We start from the raw sequence: 18,504 nt of genomic DNA on the forward strand, positions 1-18,504 counted from the left end.
TTTGGGGTTTCTTAGGATGGTGGATATTTTTCTGTTTGTGCAGAATGCTGTCTTGATGTTGTGTTTGTGGAGGATCTTGCTGATTCTGTCTGAGGTGCCTTTTATATATGGGAGGAGGGCTGTGCCGTTTTCTTGTACTCTGTCTTGGATTTTAGTGGGGGTTCTTTTGGATTAGCTTGGTAATCTTATTTGTTTGGAATCCATTGGATGTTAGTACGTTAGTGAGAGTGTCTAGTTCGGGTTTTAGGTGTTGTTCATCAGCTAAGCATTTTGTTCTGGAGATGAGTGTCTTGGCTCTGAGTTGATCTGTGCTGGGTGGTGGTGTGAGAGTGCGTGCAGATAGCGGTTTGTGTGTGTTTTCTTCTGGTAGATGGTGTGTCCTAGGGGCCATTGGGTTTCTGTAGACTAAGACATCCAGGAAGGAAGTTGGTTATTAACTTCTGTTTCCATGGTGAACTGTATTTTGGGGTGTAGGCTATTGAGGTGTGTGAGGAAGTTGTCAAGTTTTCTTTCCGTGTGGCCAGATTATGAAGTGATCTGTATGAATACACCTTGAAAACAAATGCGCAAATAAGTCACCATGAATTTGTCAAGAAAATCTTGGCAGAATAAGCTTATATCATATTTTGATCAAGTAACATCTTCAGTGGTTTGTTGAATGTTGTGAACTCCAAAGCATTTGACAAAGTACTTGAACTTTCTAATTAGAAGCTCGTTAAAGAGGCAGGATAGCATGCTTATTATCTGACTCAAAATCATATTTAAAAGTATTAAGCGGCATTTCCTTATCAAACTGAAAATCAAGCATGGTGCTGCAGGGTTTGTATTGAAGCCCAGTAAGTTTCAAGATTTTCATTAATGGCATAGATGGAGGAAATGCATATCAAATTTGCAAATGCCATAACATTGATGGGATCACCCTCTCACCTGTCATTGCCAATCTCTACATGGAACACTTTGAAACCCAAGCTCTAGAAAATCTGATTAAAATCTTGTCTTTAAATAGATGCAAATATGTTTTTAATATAACACACTTTTGTATTTTATAGTTCCTCTTAGCTTTTGCCATCTAATTTTTAATAGTTTCAAAACGTTTGAGATCTGTTCATGAAACAATGAGATCTTTTCCACCATTTTTTTCACCATTAAAATCATTCTTGTTTCTGATATTACTCCCTATTGTACCAATTTTAGGTGAGTTACACTTGTATATATATATATATATATATATATATACACAACATATATATATACACAACATATATATATACACAACATATATATATATTCATATATATATACACAACATATATATATATACACAACATATATATATACACAACATATATATATACACAACATATATATATACACAACATATATATATATGAAGAGATAAAATAGTAGCATCCCTGTCCCCCAGCAGCACATAAGAGTATTCTGATATTCATCCCTTACAGGATTGTTATCTTATAATGGAAACTGTTTATTATCTTTGACACATCCTGGAGGATGGGTGAAGAACCAGATGACTAAAGAGGTTAAACGTCTCTATCTTTGGGAAAAGGAGGTTTCTGGGAGTGAGAGAGCAATCAGCCTGACATCAATATCAGGGGAACTATAGGAACAGATTATGAAGTGATCTGTATGAATACACCTTGAAAACAAATGCGGCAAATAAGTCACCATGAATTTCTCAAGAAAATCTTGGCAGAATAAGCTTATATCATATTTTGATCAAGTAACATCTTCAGTGGTTTGTTGAATGTTGTGAACTCCAAAGCATTTGACAAAGTACTTGAACTTTCTAATTAGAAGCTCGTTAAAGAGGCAGGATAGCATGCTTATTATCTGACTCAAAATCATATTTAAAAGTATTAAGCGGCATTTCCTTATCAAACTGAAAATCAAGCATGGTGCTGCAGGGTTTGTATTGAAGCCCAGTAAGTTTCAAGATTTTCATTAATGGCATAGATGGAGGAAATGCATATCAAATTTGCAAATGCCATAACATTGATGGGATCACCCTCTCACCTGTCATTGCCAATCTCTACATGGAACACTTTGAAACCCAAGCTCTAGAAAATCTGATCACAAACCCAAACTCTGGCTCAGATATGTAGCGACAAAGCCAAACAACAGCTATGCAGCTCACCAGCTCAAATCCCCTGCAACACAGACTAAACTGAGCACAAACAAGCCCCCACCAACACAGGACACACCCCAGCCAATCAGAGCACAGCCAAGCTCCCACCCAATCAGTTCAAACCCCACTAGCAGTTAAAAGGAAGAAACAGCTGCGATCACACATTGCTCCCAGAAGCAAGCTGAAGCCTGAAGATGACGAATGAGACTTCGTCGAAGCGTCGCCAAGACACTCATCTCAGAACAAAATGCTTAGCTGATGAACAACACCTAAAACCCGAACTAGACACTCTCACTAACGTACTAACATCCAATGGATTCCAAACAAATAAGATTACCAAGCTAATCCAAAAGAAATGTTCTGAAGTTATAGGATGGCAAATTCTTATTAAATATTAGAAAAACCAATAACAACAATAATAATAAATAAATAAATAAATAAATAAATAAATAAATAAATAAATAAATAAATAAATAAATAAATAAATAAATAAATAAATAAATAAATAAATAAATAAATAAATAAATAAATAAATAAATAAATAAATAAATAAATAAATAAATAAATAAATAAATAAATAAATAAATAAATAAATAAATAAATAAATAAATAAATAAATAAATAAATAAATAAATAAATAAATAAATAAATAAATAAATAAATAAATAAATAAATAAATAAATAAATAAATAAATAAATAAATAAATAAATAAATAAATAAATAAATAAATAAATAAATAAATAAATAAATAAATAAATAAATAAATAAATAAATAAATAAATAAATAAATAAATAAATAAATAAATAAATAAATAAATAAATAAATAAATAAATAAATAAATAAATAAATAAATAAATAAAGGACACGTTTGTCAATAAGGCAGGTTTCAAATGGCTGGTAGGCGGAGGTATCATCTCGTTTGTTCATGCTGTGTGGGCGTTTTCTATCTCAATGGCTTCTCTGATTATTCTGTTGTTAAAGTGTTCAGTTTTGGCGATAGTTCTGGTCTTTTAAAGTCAATATCATGTCCTGTGACTTTAAAGTGTTGGACCAGGGAAGAAGTTGGTTCCTCTTTTTGAATGAGTTCTTGTGTTCTTCAATGCACTTATTCTTCTGTTGGTTTGTCCAATGTATGTGGTGGGGCAGGCGGTGCATGGGATTTCATATACTCCTTGATTTTCTAACTCAATTTTGTCTTTGGGGTTTCTTAGGATGGTGGATATTTTTCTGTTTGTGCAGAATGCTGTCTTGATGTTGTGTTTGTGGAGGATCTTGCTGATTCTGTCTGTGGTGCCTTTATATATGGGAGGAGGGCTGTGCCGTTTCTTGTTCTCTGTCTTGGATTTTAGTGGGGGTTCTTTTGGATTAGCTTGGTAATCTTATTTCTGGAATCCATTGGATGTTAGTACGTTGTGAGAGTGTGTAGTTCGGTTTTAGGTGTTGTTCATCAGCTAAGCATTTTGTTCTGGAGATGAGTGTCTTGGCCACTCCAAAGCATTTGACAAAGTACTTGAACTTTCTAATTAGAAGCTCGTTAAAGAGGGCAGGATAGCATGCTTATTATCTGACTCAAAATCATATTTAAAAGTATTAAGCGGCATTTCCTTATCAAACTGAAAAATCAAGCATGGTGCTGCAGGGTTTGTATTGAAGCCCAGTAAGTTTCAAGATTTTCATTAATGGCATAGATGGAGGAAATGCATATCAAATTTGCAAATGCCATAACATTGATGGGATCACCAAGAAGGAAAAATTCAATTTGATCATGACAGCTAGCATTGGATCCAAAAGAAATGTTCTGAAGTTATAGGATGGCAAATTCTTATTAAATATTAGAAAAAACCAATAACAGCAGTTCAACAGGGGAACCAATTATTGAGCTCCTTTTCAGTGTATTTGTTCAAATAAAGGCTGGTTAGTCTTATCTCATGGATGCTTTAATTGGAAATTCTGCAGAAAACATGGAGTTGCACTCATACAGTTCCTCTCCTATACAGTGGTGGGATTCAAATAATTTAACAACAGAATAATCAGAGAAGCCATTGAGATAAACGCCCACACAGCATGAACAAACGAGATGACACCTCCGCCTACCAGCCATTTGAAACCCGCCCTTATTGACAAACGAGTCCCTAACACGAGGAATGACACCAGACCCACACTCACGAGGTCCACACAGGATGTCACCACCGCACATCCACCCAGAAAGCAGACCCAAACCCACACTGATCATGAAGCACGACCAAGGACCAGAAGCCAGACCGCAGCTGCAACATTAGCCATTTCAAACCCTCCAATCCATACATGCAGCAGACTGACACCCACTATGAAGATGTAGCACGACCACAAAGCCAAACAACAGCTATGCAGCTCACCAGCTCAAATCCCCCTGCAACACAGACTAAACTGAGCACAAACAAGCCCCCACCAACACAGGACACACCCCCAGCCAACCAGAGCACAAACCCACACTGATCATGAAGCACGACCAAGGACCAGAAGCCAGACCGCAGCTGCAACATTAGCCATTTCAAACCCCTCCAATCCATACATGCAGCAGACTGACACCCACTATGAAGATGTAGCACGACCACAAAGCCAAACAACAGCTATGCAGCTCACCAGCTCAAATCCCCCTGCAACACAGACTAAACTGAGCACAAACAAGCCCCCACCAACACAGGACACACCCCCAGCCAATCAGAGCACAGCCAAGCTCCCACCCAATCAGTTCAAATCCCCACTAGCAGTTAAAAGGAAGAAACAGCTGTGATCACACATTGCTCCCAGAAGCACGAAGCTGAAGCCTGAAGATGACGAATGAGACTTCGTCGAAACGTCGCCAAGACCCACATCTCCAGAACAAAATGCTTAGCTGATGAACAACACCTAAAACCCGAACTAGACACTCTCACTAACGTACTAACATCCAATGGATTCCAAACAAATAAGATTACCAAGCTAATCCAAAAGAAATGTTCTGAAGTTATAGGATGGCAAATTCTTATTAAATATTAGAAAAAACCAATAACAGCAGTTCAACAGGGGAACCAATTATTGAGCTCCTTTTCAGTGTATTTGTTCAAATAAAGGCTGGTTAGTCTTATCTCATGGATGCTTTAATTGGAAATTCTGCAGAAAACATGGAGTTGCACTCATACAGTTCCTCTCCTATACAGTGGTGGGATTCAAATAATTTAACAACCGGTTCTCTGCCCTAATGACCAGCTGGGTAGGCGTGTCTGGGTGGGTGTGGCCAACTTGACGTCACTCATGTCGAGGGGCGATTCACTTCACCTGGCCTTTCATGACTTTGGGGATGCTACAACGGTTGTAAGTGTGAAAAACTGTCATGTCATTTTTTCAGTGCCATTGTAACTTTGAATGGTCACTAAATAAACTGTTGTAAGTCAAGGATTACCTGTTCAAAAACATAAAAGGCACCACAGACAGAAACAGCAAGATCCTCCACAAACACAACATCAAGACAGCATTCTGCACAAACAGAAAAATATCCACCATCCTAAGAAACCCCAAAGACAAAATTGAGTTAGAAAATCAAGGAGTATATGAAATCCCATGCACCGCCTGCCCCACCACATACATTGGACAAACCAACAGAAGAATAAGTGCACGCATTGAAGAACACAAGAACTCATTCAAAAGAGGAACCAACTTCTTCCTGGTCCAACACTTTAAAGTCACAGGACACACCCCAGCCAATCAGAGCACAAACCCCCATCCAATCAGAGCACAAACCCCCAGCCAATCAGAGCACAGCCAAGCTCCCACCCAATCAGTTCAAACCCCCACTAGCAGTTAAAAGGAAGAAATAGCTGCGATCACACATTGCTCCCAGAAGCACGAAGCTGAAGCCTGAAGATGACGAATGAGACTTCGTCGAAACGTCGCCAAGACACTTCCAATTTTACACGGGAGAAAACCCGAACAACCAAAGACCTATAGATAGATAGATAGATAGATAGATAGATAGATAGATAGACAGACAGACAGACAGACAGACAGACAGATAGATAGATAGATAGATAGATAGATAGATATAGATAGATATATATATATATATATTCATATATATATATATATATATTCATATATATGTATTCATATATATATATATATATATATATATATATATATTCATATATATATTCATATATATATATATATATATATATGAATAGATAAAATAGTAGCATCCCTGTCCCCCAGCAGCACATAAGAGTATTCTGATATTCATCCCTTACAGGATTGTTATCTTATAATGGAAACTGTTTATTATCTTTGACACATCCTGGAGGATGGGTGAAGAACCAGATGACTAAAGAGGTTAAACGTCTCTATCTTTGGGAAAAGGAGGTTTCTGGGAGTGAGAGAGCAATCAGCCTGACATCAATATCAGGGGAACTATAGGAACAGATTATGAAGTGATCTGTATGAATACACCTTGAAAACAAATGCGGCAAATAAGTCACCATGAATTTGTCAAGAAAATCTTGGCAGAATAAGCTTATATCATATTTTGATCAAGTAACATCTTCAGTGGTTTGTTGAATGTTGTGAACTCCAAAGCATTTGACAAAGTACTTCGGAACTTTCTAATTAGAAGCTCGTTAAAAGAGGGCAGGATAGCATGCTTATTATCTGACTCAAAATCATATTTAAAAGTATTAAGCGGCATTTCCTTATCAAACTGAAAAATCAAGCATGGTGCTGCAGGGTTTGTATTGAAGCCCAGTAAGTTTCAAGATTTTCATTAATGGCATAGATGGAGGAAATGCATATCAAATTTGCAAATGCCATAACATTGATGGGATCACCAAGAAGGAAAAATTCAATTTGATCATGACAGCTAGCATTGGATCCAAAAGAAATGTTCTGAAGTTATAGGATGGCAAATTCTTATTAAATATTAGAAAAAACCAATAACAGCAGTTCAACAGGGGAACCAATTATTGAGCTCCTTTTCAGTGTATTTGTTCAAATAAAGGCTGGTTAGTCTTATCTCATGGATGCTTTAATTGGAAATTCTGCAGAAAACATGGAGTTGCACTCATACAGTTCCTCTCCTATACAGTGGTGGGATTCAAATAATTTAACAACCGGTTCTCTGCCCTAATGACCAGCTGGGTAGGCGTGTCTGGGTGGGTGTGGCGAACTTGACGTCACTCATGTCGAGGGGCGATTCACTTCACCTGGCCTTTCATGACTTTGGGGATGCTACAACGGTTGTAAGTGTGAAAAACTGTCATGTCATTTTTTCAGTGCCATTGTAACTTTGAATGGTCACTAAATAAACTGTTGTAAGTCAAGGATTACCTGTTCAAAAAACATAAAAGGATTCTGTGCTTGCAAAAAGCTGCCCTAAATACCAATCATTATATTAGAAATACCTGCAAGCCGGAGTTACAAATCAGGCAGGTTGGCAGAGCACCTTGAGGAATTAAAATAGTTAAAATGCAATGATAACTATCAGCAGCCAACTCTTGCTCATAAAGTGAAACCCTTTAGAAGAGAGGCCATTTAAGCTCTCCAGAAAGTGGGTGGGCATATTTGGGCTACAAAATGCTGAACTAAAGAGATAAATTAACAAATTATATAGGGGACCCAGTTTCAAGCCTCCCAAGCTTGTCAGGATCACAATAAAATTAGTACATGCCACAAATACCTAAATAAACTTCAAGCCTATTGCCATATTACTAAGCCTTATTATCATGAGAGAAAACTAAAACGAATTGGAGGATCCACACCCCTACCTCCTATTTTTTTAAAATCTTACTATCAGTGAGTAACCATGTGTCTTGGCCACTCCAAAGCAATTCAAAAGCACCAAAGGTGCTTTTTCAAGAGGCAACTTGACTTTTTGCAAACCAAGAAAGTCCAGTTGCCTCTTGAAAAAAGCATCTTTGGGACAACCATGACCTGGATGACTGAAGAAACCCCATAGACAAGAGACTCCTGTGCTCAGTGAACTGACAAAGCACCCTTTCACACCCAGGAGAAGCAATCCTTAGATTCATTTGATACCAGCTGGAGTCATTTACCTCATAAAATATCCTAAGGAAATCATCCATTTTTAAGGAAAGATCATATGCCCCCAGAAAGGCAGTAAAAAATCAGTGCCAAGTTTGCATGCTGCCTCTTGGAAGTATTCCCCAAAAGGACAGTGCCAGGAACCACTAAAACAGTGTAAAAAGTTTAAAACAACCCTTCCCTTTTAACAAAGTCAAGGCCCTAATAAAGCAAAGAAAAGCAAAGTATCAGCAAAGAAAAGAAAAAAAAACTCAGAAGAAGCTCAGGCAACAGAAAGTGTGGGCATACTGCCAAGAACCTGTAGCTGTTACAATGTAATAAGGCTTAATCGGAGGGGCAGTTTCTGTAAGCAGGGCAATAAAGATAAGGATTAGGCTAGAAACAACACCAGAATGTTTCCTTAAGTGGAAAAAAAACCCAAAAGGCTGTTGGAAGAAGATTTCTTCCAACAACCAGTTCTCCGAACTATTCAGAAAGATAAACGGTTCTCCTGAATAGGTGTGAACCAACTGAATCCTACCACTGCTCCTACATATACATCCTTCTATGTACACCAAAACTTGAGTAAATAAGTTTCTCAGGTAGTCCTCAATTTACAACCATTAATTTAGTCACTGTTTGAAGTTATAACAGTGCTCAGTCAGTTCTTACACTTAAGTCCATTGCAGTGTCCCTGCAGAGACATACTGTGATTCGGGTGCTTGTGATTCCATCATACAAACAGTCTTGCTATCCTGTGGTTACATGATCACTGTTTGCAACTTTTCCAGTTGACTTATGACAAGCAAAGTTGATGAGGAAGTCAGCAGGGGGATCACAAAATGAGATTACATGATGTCTTCCTTAACAATTGCAGTGATTCACTTAACAACTGTGGCAAAAAAGATTGTAAAATTGGGTGCAGTGACAAAATGCCTCACTTAAATGACTGCACTTCATAATGACTGCACCACATAATGATGAATTTTCCCAGTTCCTATTGTAATTGTAAGTTGAAGATTACCTGTATTGTAGAAAAGCTGTGAAGCTATTGTGAAATAATTTAAATGACTGCTGAGTATCTAGTACTGGTGTAAACATTGAGATTCTTGGGCCTATTTTTATTGGGTGATGCAGTGGGATAGCTACTTCTCTTTTGGAAGGGAATAAAGATGGTTCATAAAGGTCAGAAGAAAAGATGCTGCTTTTTCTATAGACTAAACCTGCTCAGATGTTTAAGTCTTTCAACTGTTTCTTACAGTAATTGCCAGGAAATTCTCCATTTTAGTAAATCCCTTTCTGAACTTGCTTCTGTTTGTCATGTCCTTTGAATTGTGGGGCCAAGAAATGAACATAGTACTCCAAAGAGAGACTGACTGGGGCAGAGTAGAATAAAATGATTCCTGCAGTCTGGCCTCTATAAACCTATTAATGCACCCAATATAGTTTTTGTCTTTTTGGTGTCTGCATTATACTGCTGGCTCATATTTATCTAATGGTTGGCAAGGACTCCTAAATACATTTCACTTTTACTATTGCTAAGCCAGGTCCCCATATTCTATACCAGGGGTCAGCAACCTGTGGCTCTGGAGCCTTGTGTGGCTCTTTCGTCCTTCTGCTGAGGCTCCCTGTCACCAGTCGGCTCCACAATTGATAGGGCTTTTGGTTAGGTCAGGTAAAGGAAAAAGGACGCTGCACTAGGAGGGGACCCTATGGTGGGGGAACCGGACTTATGGTCGGCAGAGGGAAAAGGACGCCATGCTAGGAGGAGACTCTATGGTGGGGGAACCGGACTTCCGGTCAGTTCCAGAATTGAATGGGGGGCTTCTGCTTAGGACCTTTATGGCTCTTTGAATGTTTAAGGTTGCAACCCCTGTACTATACCTTATATTTTCTCTATCTAGATGTAGAAGATTACATTTATTCTAGTTAAATTCTATCCTTTCAATTTCAACACATACTTTAGCCTATCTGGATATTTTTGAATCTTCTCTTTGTTATCTACCTACCACAGCTATCAGTGTTGTATCATCTCCAAAATTTTAAAGTGTTCCCTCAAAGACTCCATATAAATCATTGATAAAAATTCTGAATATTAAAGAATCCAGGAAGAACTTTGTCTCATTCTACTTATTATTTTCTTCTTATATAGAGTGGAATTATTCATAATTACCAATTGTCATCTAGCCTATTTTTTATTATTGTGCAAAGAAAATATGAGACATACTTGAAAGCTTTTCTTAAGGTTCTGGCATTCTATAACATTCCTCTATCTACTAGCTAATATTTATCAAAGAAATATGGTTGATTTGGCTGGATTTGTTTGCAACAAATCCATGCTGGCTTACAGTACAATAAATACACCACTTGATCATCTATTTAAAGATCTTTTCCAATTTAAATGATAATTGAGAATATTCTGCATCATCTGTAGTTCCCTCAATAGTCTGGAGACCTGAAATCAAAAAGTACTGCTTAACCTTATTGTATTTACTATTTTATTAGTATGGAAGAGAAGAAATAGTGAAAAACTGATATAGTGTAGAGCGGGCATAGGTAGTCCTGATCCACTTCTATTTAGGCCAGCCCTGGTGAACTGCAAGGACTTGTACATATTCTACTCCAGAATATGGAGGCGGTAAATTGACTATTTCATAAGTGGTGGAAACTATATAATTATTAGCTGCTTCCAGATACCACCATCCCAATAGTGAAATTTCACTGTGATCTGATAGATTAGAAGATACACATAATTTGGTTCTAGAATCCCTCTGTCCTTGCTGTTACTGATCTGCTTGTTTGTCTCCTCTCTTGACTGAGTCATCTGCTGAGGACTGCTTGTTCTTGGAGAAAAAGGAAAAGCAGTTGATGAAAAAGGGCCGGAATAGCTCTGGCTGGTAAAGCCTGTTATTAAGAACACAAAGCCTGCAATTACTGCAGGTTCGAGCCCGGCCCAAGGTTGACTCAGCCTTCCATCCTTTATAAGGTAGGTAAAATGAGGACCCAGATTGTTGGGGGGGCAATAAGTTGACTTTGTAAAAAATATACAAATAGAATGAGACTATTGCCTTACACACTGTAAGCCGCCCTGAGTCTTCGGAGAAGGGCGGGGTATAAATGTAAACAAAAATAAAAATAAAAATGGGAAGAGTCCCAAATGGTACTTAAAACTGGAAATAGCTAAGGACATGTTGTTTGAGCATGTTCTAGAAACAACCTATAAAGACATGCTGCTATAAATTTAAATCATTTGAAATGAAACTTGCAATTCTAAAGTCTTTTGAAGAGAGAAAGAGGGCAAGTCTGCTAAGATAGCAAGGCTGGGTATGATTCAATATTTAATTAAATATTGATACATAGTTTGTGTGTGTGTGTGCGTGTTTACCAAGCCATACCAATTCATCAGCTACAATGACCAATGCATTTTGCATGCCCCAATAATACCTGATAGAGAGAGTGTATTATCAAAGTGTTTTGCAATCTGTTGCAATGCCTATGGCAAAAAATATCCCACTATTGTGAAGTAGAACTTTTGGTGAGGGTTTTTCTGTTCATGTTTAGACAAAATTTGCTAACCAGCACTTTTCTTTCACTGGTTCTAGTGCTGCTTCTTGAAGGGGCAAAATTGGCTCTTATCTTCTGTGTGACTTCAGTTATTTTTAAGACCACCCATGGTGAAAATGACTGGCACCATGTAGGGAACACCATACAAATTGCTTGGAAGACATGTGAATACTACTTCTGATAAGACTGAATGAGAGAAGATTGTACATTGCCTTCTAATGGCATAAATTGTGGCTAGGATGTCCTTGGCATATATTTCTGCAGGGATAAACTTATTGGTAGAAAAACCCAGGATCCTGTTCAGTCTTTTCAAAAGTGCTAGACAGGTAGATGCCCAGCAGTGTTCTTGCCGAAACTTTGAATGCTGGCTTTGTTTTTCATTTTGTAACATAGATGATTTCATTCTGATAAGAACGGAGTTCAGCATTTGGATACAGACTGCTATTGTGGCTTCTGAACAGCAAAGGAATAGTTGTTCTGAGTGTGTAATTGTTGTTAAGAACTCAGAGAAGAAAACAAAACCCCTTTGAAGAATTATATCAAACTAGAATCAAATGCAGTCATTACTGCAAGGAAAAAAGGACTCCAAATCATTCTCTGAATAACTGTTTTCCTCACTTCCGTCCCCCCACCCCCACCCCCATACTGGGTCATGAAATATAACTGGCTGTTGCTTTACTTATAAGCCTTACAATCTATTGTGTTGACAGTTTTTAAGTTTCCTGTTGGTATGTCACAGATTTTTAATATTTTAATTTATTATAAAAATTTATGTGTGTGTGTGTGTTTATATGTATATAATATAATATTATAAAAAATTATTATAAAATGAATTTTAGGTGAGATGAAAGAGATGTTCCAGAGGAAGAGAACAGTGGCTAAGTGAATCTACCAAGCAGATAGATTAAGAGGTATTACATTTTAAAACTAGATTATTGGATTTAGAAGTTACAAAAAAAAATGGTTTAAGGAGAAATGGTATGACTGAATAAAGTCTAATTTGCTTTTTAATTATCCCGTGAGCTAGGTATGTAGACCAGCTAGGTAACTGTTTCCACATTTAACTCCTTTCCCTTTATCCTTTAAAATAGAAAATATATGAAATAACTGAGGTATAAGAATTGGAGTGTAGCTGTATTCCAGTATGGATTACAAAAATCCAGAACAGAATCAAGAAGTGTACGTTTAAATTAGGATGAATTGATACAAAATATATTTCATGAATTAATGTTATCACATAAAGAAAAAACAGAGAGTGAATGCTTATCAGTATTTTGTGTTTTGGATTTTTTTTTTCAAAGAGAAGACTATACTTTATCATAGCAATTACTAGGCAACCAGGACTATGTTTGGTTACACAATTGGTATTGTATTTTCCTCAGTTATCTTTCTTTTGTGCAATTATAAATAACAATATGAGTGATGGCATTTATACCTGACTAGATGTAGGTTTCTTTGAATTAGATTTTTTTTTCTTTAGTAACATAATCAGATTTTCCAATTTGGTTGTATATGTGATTGTTCCCTTGCTATAATTATTATTATGCTAGTAAGATTAAGATTGGTTGTAAAACACAAAAAATAAAAAGGGTATCAAAGGACCAGATAATTGGCTTGTGAACACCAATGATTACATGCTAAAAAGAATAAATAAAAGAATAAATAAAATAAATAAATAAAATAAAATAAAATAAATAAATAAAAGAATAAATCTTGAGGTAGAATTTAGAAATATTCTGAACTTCTCAGATCTACAAGGGGAAATATCTGTTCAACTAAATTTGCTTTCAAACAAAATATAATGGTAACATAAAACTGTAAGTATAAAAATCCTCTTCAAAATGATTGTTATTTTTTACTTCTTTACCTATATAGAAATTATATTATTTTATATGAAGAAGGTATAATAGCATATTATATTTCAAAACTCTCTGTTGTATATTATTTCTGACAGTCTTTTTAAGGTCACTAAAATTCCAATAATTCAGTACAGAATTGAAGTTGATTCAAAAGAAAAATTTAATATACTGTGCTTACCTGCCAGTTTCAACATAATTTCATGGCACTGAAATAGTTTGACACATTGAAATATAAAGTGTATTTGTCATATCTATCGCTAGATATTTTAGGTGATTACATCTAAAAAAAATCAGTCAAAGTAAAACTTATGCTGGCCTGTATATGTTACCTCAAAATCTTATTTGAAGCATGACGAATGACAAACAACTCTCAGTAATACAAAAAAATTCTGCAGCTTGTTCTCTAATGATTTAACACAAAATAACTCTTATCTAGAATAAATAGTTATCAAATTAAAGATCGACAATGCAACAAAACACAACACAATCCCCCCTTTTTTTGGCTTAGATCTCACCTTTATTATTTTTGTAAATGCCTCAAGGTGGCAAACATGCCTAATACTATTTTCTACTTCTGTTTTCCGCACAATAACAACTCTGTGAGATATGTTGGACTGCTACTATAGCATTTTTAAAAGTAGAATTTTATTATAAATTTCATCTATTTCACGGTAACTGTGTAAAACTTCTTACAGTTGGTTTTGCTAATTATTTTGCTTTCGTGGCTCTCTGGATTATTGTGCATTTAATTCATTAGTTATTTTCATCTGAAGTAACTGAAACTTCAACTTCTAAGTAATTGTGTATGATTTTAGGGTGATGATCAGTGGTGGGTTGCTACTGGTTCGCCCTGGGTCAGGTGAACTGATAGCGGCGGTGACAGGAGGCTCTTCCCACCTGCCCAGACATCTCTCCGCATGCACAGAAGTGTTGTGAGCATGTGTGTGTCCACAAGCTAAACCGGTAGTGATGGGATTTGAAACCCACTACTGGTGTTGATAGTGATGTTGTCAAACTTGCTGATTTTAGTGTATGAACCTGGCATATACATTGACTCTACATTGTGAATTAACATGATAGCAGTTAGTATAGTTTAAAAAGTTCTACTAGGTAGCTAATATGAATACCTTATGAATAATCTAATAGCCAATGAGAAAATGAATATGTCCCAATTTGAGAAATGATGGAACTTCTCTTCATTTCCCTGGCTAATGCCTTCTTCAAAGCCTTCAACAGAGATTGCTGCTCTTGTCTGCATTATTAAATCAGTGTCACATTGCATATTCTGCCCCTTTGGGGTGTTGGATTACAACATTACAAACGCTGAAAAGGTTTGGGAATATGCTTTCGTTAATTGACATTCCTTGAGTCCCTCTGCTATCCCACTGACCAACTCACAAAAAATTAGTATTGATGAATAGTCACAATCTGAAGTCCTTTTGCCTGAAAAATTTATGCTTTTTTCATTTAATATAATTTAAGATCCCTGTTTATGAGGTCAAGTGAGATACACTGGCTAGAGAAGACACAGCAATAGAATGTATGCACAATTCAATAATCATTTATCAACAGCATCTATTCCAGAGTAGAAAATTTAAAATTCTGTATCCTAGTGTTAAACTTCATTTCCATCATTGTACTGAAATATAATTAAAATAGATTAAATTTTATAAAAGAAGTCTACAAGGTAAGATATGTGCTAATGAGCTGCCTGCAGAAGCATATTATGTTTTAAATATGAGAGGGAGGGAGAGGGGAGAGAGACTCATGCTGAATTTAGTTAATAGTTGATATTTATCTATCTATTAATAAAATAGTTAATAGTTAAAACATTTGGAATGTAAGATAATGAATATATTATTAGAGCAATATTATAGATTACTAAAATGTCTCATTGCCTCTTCCATATGTGTACTGTAGTTCCTATATGCAGCTGGCAAAATGCCATGAAGAACTAGGAGGATTAGTTGAGAAGATCTTCTGGGGTCAATCCAATGAATTAATATTTGGGAAATTTTAGAACAAATACAACTTAATCTAATTTCGATAGGTAATTCTGGCGAAGTGGTTTATATTATTGTAATCTTTTTTGCTTCAGTTCTTTTAGTATAGAGCTTGGGATTGATTAGAGGAGTAATTATAAAGAAATACAATTTTTAAATATAATTCCCACTGCTACCTGTTTGATCTCAACACTTTAATTTTCCACTTTTACTAGGTGAGTTGTTGCTTGAAGAAAAATGTAAGCATTGTTTAGCTGTATAGATAAACGGCATGTGAAAAAGCATATTCAAGCACTTTGCATTAGTTTATATTAGCAAATGATATGTAGCAGGGGTCAAATTCAGCAGGTTCTGACAGGTTCTGGAGAATCGGTTGCGGAAATTTTGAGTAGTTCGGAGAATCGGCAAATACCACCTCTGGCTGGCCCCAGAGTGGGGAGGGAATGGGGAATTTGCAGTATCCTTCCCCTGACACACCCACCAAGCCATGCCCACCAAGCCCTATCACGCCCACCAAGCCAAGCCCGCCAAGCCACGCCCACAGAACCAGTAGTTAAAAAAATTGGATTTCACCACTGATTTGCAGCATATTCTAGATGAAAAAGCACTACAAATTCATGGTCAGTTTGTGCTGCAAAGTCCTGCAAGCTCCCAAAAGGTGCACCTTTGTCAAAAAGATAAACCACAGTTACTACAAAGGCTTGGAGTAAATGAAACTTGTGGTAGGATTGTCACATCGATGCAATTTTTTATTCAAATGTTTCTGGAACTGTGTGATAGCCTACAACACAAAACCAGTGTTTGAATTTCTGGATCCTACACTTCCTTAGATTCACAACCAGCCTGGCCATACTGGCTGGGAATATTGGGAGTTGTAGTCACAACGTACATGAAAAATGAAAAAGATTTGACAGACTTTTTTCATGCTTGACAAAATCAGCACGATGCTTCTTTGCTAATTAGGTATTGTAACATTCATTTTAATTTCATGCATGCCATTTTTCTTTTCAGTCTTCTCCCTGATTAAACAAATAAATGTCCACATTTATTGAGGACCCAAATTAATTGGGGATGCGAAATTAATTATCGGGGATCCTAAATTAATTATTAATTTATTAAGGTAGAGGCATCTGTAGGGGTTCAAGGTAGATGCAAATAAGACATGAGCCATGACATCAGTAGGCAAATGATAACTTGCACCTGGTACCATGATGTGATTATGCAATTGTGTCATTTGTTTGATGAAATTATGACATAAATGTCATTCGGTATCCTTCTAGCTTATTACAGATAATACACTTGAAGAAAAAAATAGTTCACAATAATCAAATGAGTCAATGAGTTTCCTCCTTTTTATCAAAGTTCAACACAACCTTTTTTCCATGGGAAATAAAGCATTTTCCCAACTACTGTTTAATCTACTCTTGAGAATTTTTGCAAGACAGAAAGTTTTGACCAACACCGTACATTTTATGAAAGTATATTACTGTATATAACAGTTTTCCTTCAGAAACCAACATTATTTTTTATTAAGAAATATATGTTCAAATGTATAAATTCAATATTATGAGTGATAGAAATTATAGAGTAATAAGGGATAATGGGACAAGAAAGATATAAATATTATAAGGGAAAATGGAGAAAATGTAAATATTAGAAGACTACTGCTACAAAACAGTTGTAATAAGGGAATATATGTTATGTGCTTTATGTTTGTTGTGTTGTATTGTGTTATAAATAAAAAAAATTAATAATTAAAAAAAGAAATATATGTTATTCCCTACAATTATTGCCTTGTGTATCAGACTTTTAAATTGTTTGCTTCGTGACATTTTGTTCTTAAAGAAGTTTGTTGACCTTTCAGATATTCTGAGTTTCTTAGAAAATTTTTTCATATTTAGCATTGAAATCCAGTTTTCAGTTTTATTTAATTGTTATGAGAGAGGGTTGGTTCCCCCCCTCCTTGGCAAAGCAGTTCCTTTGATATTTTTTCAAAAAAATATGTCAGTGTCTGGGTTATAAGCATTTTCTTGGCTACTTTTAAAAGGAAATCTTCTTCATAGAATGGGGAATAAAATAGAAGAATTTGCATAACAGCTCAGTAATTTAGCCTATTTACTACTTTTTTGTAGGAGTTACAATCATTTGGTGTTTTTATATTCATAATTATATGCATAATTTATGTGCAATCACAGTTATGCAAAAGCATAGGAAAATAAGAATCTGCTGCTTTCATTTGCAGTTGCTTGGAAATAGGCTTGAATGAAACTTTCAAACAAAAGTTGCTGGACCTTTTTGCAGAAAATAAGTCCAGAAGGCTGAGCTTAATATAACATGTGGCAGGTGGCCTGCATTTGCCTGGAGAATTCCTCTAGGGCAAGACAGCTCAGCAAACACATAAATCCTTTTTTCTGTTATCTAGTAGCTCATTTAGTTGCCATGGGGATCTTATTTATGCAGCAGCTCCTCTCCAGTTTGGTTTGTGCCTAAAGTTTAACTGTACAGCTGTTATGGTAAATGATACATGGCAATATTTTTTAAACATTGCCTCTTTGAAGACCTTCCTACTGACTTTTGCTTTTGAGATATCAAAATGTCTAACTGATCATAATGAAGTATTGTTTGCCAGAAATGCAACTTCACATGTTAACTTAAGCAGTAACTGCTGACTACATCACATAATTTGTAATTTGGTTAGGAAAAGAAACTTTAATGTATTTTGAGATCAAATCTTCTTATAGATGAGAAAATTTATCCTGAAATAAAGCAAATCCCAATTCTCTCTATATGGAAGGCCAAAAATGTTTCCAGACAGGCATGCAGAATTCAACTATCGTATTTACGTACCAGTGGTGGGTTTCAAAATTTTTTGCTACTGGTTCGGTGGACGTGGCTAGGTG

General features: G+C 35.9%; 1 protein-coding gene across 3 annotated transcripts in view; it reads left to right on the forward strand.

Moving 5' to 3' along the window:
• The window catches only part of NPAS3 (neuronal PAS domain protein 3), an 805,304-nt gene that overhangs the window by 152,535 nt on the left and 634,265 nt on the right, over positions 1-18,504 (forward strand). The gene's annotated exons all lie outside the window — the stretch shown is intronic.

The sequence above is a fragment of the Ahaetulla prasina genome, chromosome 1 (assembly GCF_028640845.1).
Source record: "Ahaetulla prasina isolate Xishuangbanna chromosome 1, ASM2864084v1, whole genome shotgun sequence".
Taxonomy (NCBI): domain Eukaryota; kingdom Metazoa; phylum Chordata; class Lepidosauria; order Squamata; family Colubridae; genus Ahaetulla; species Ahaetulla prasina.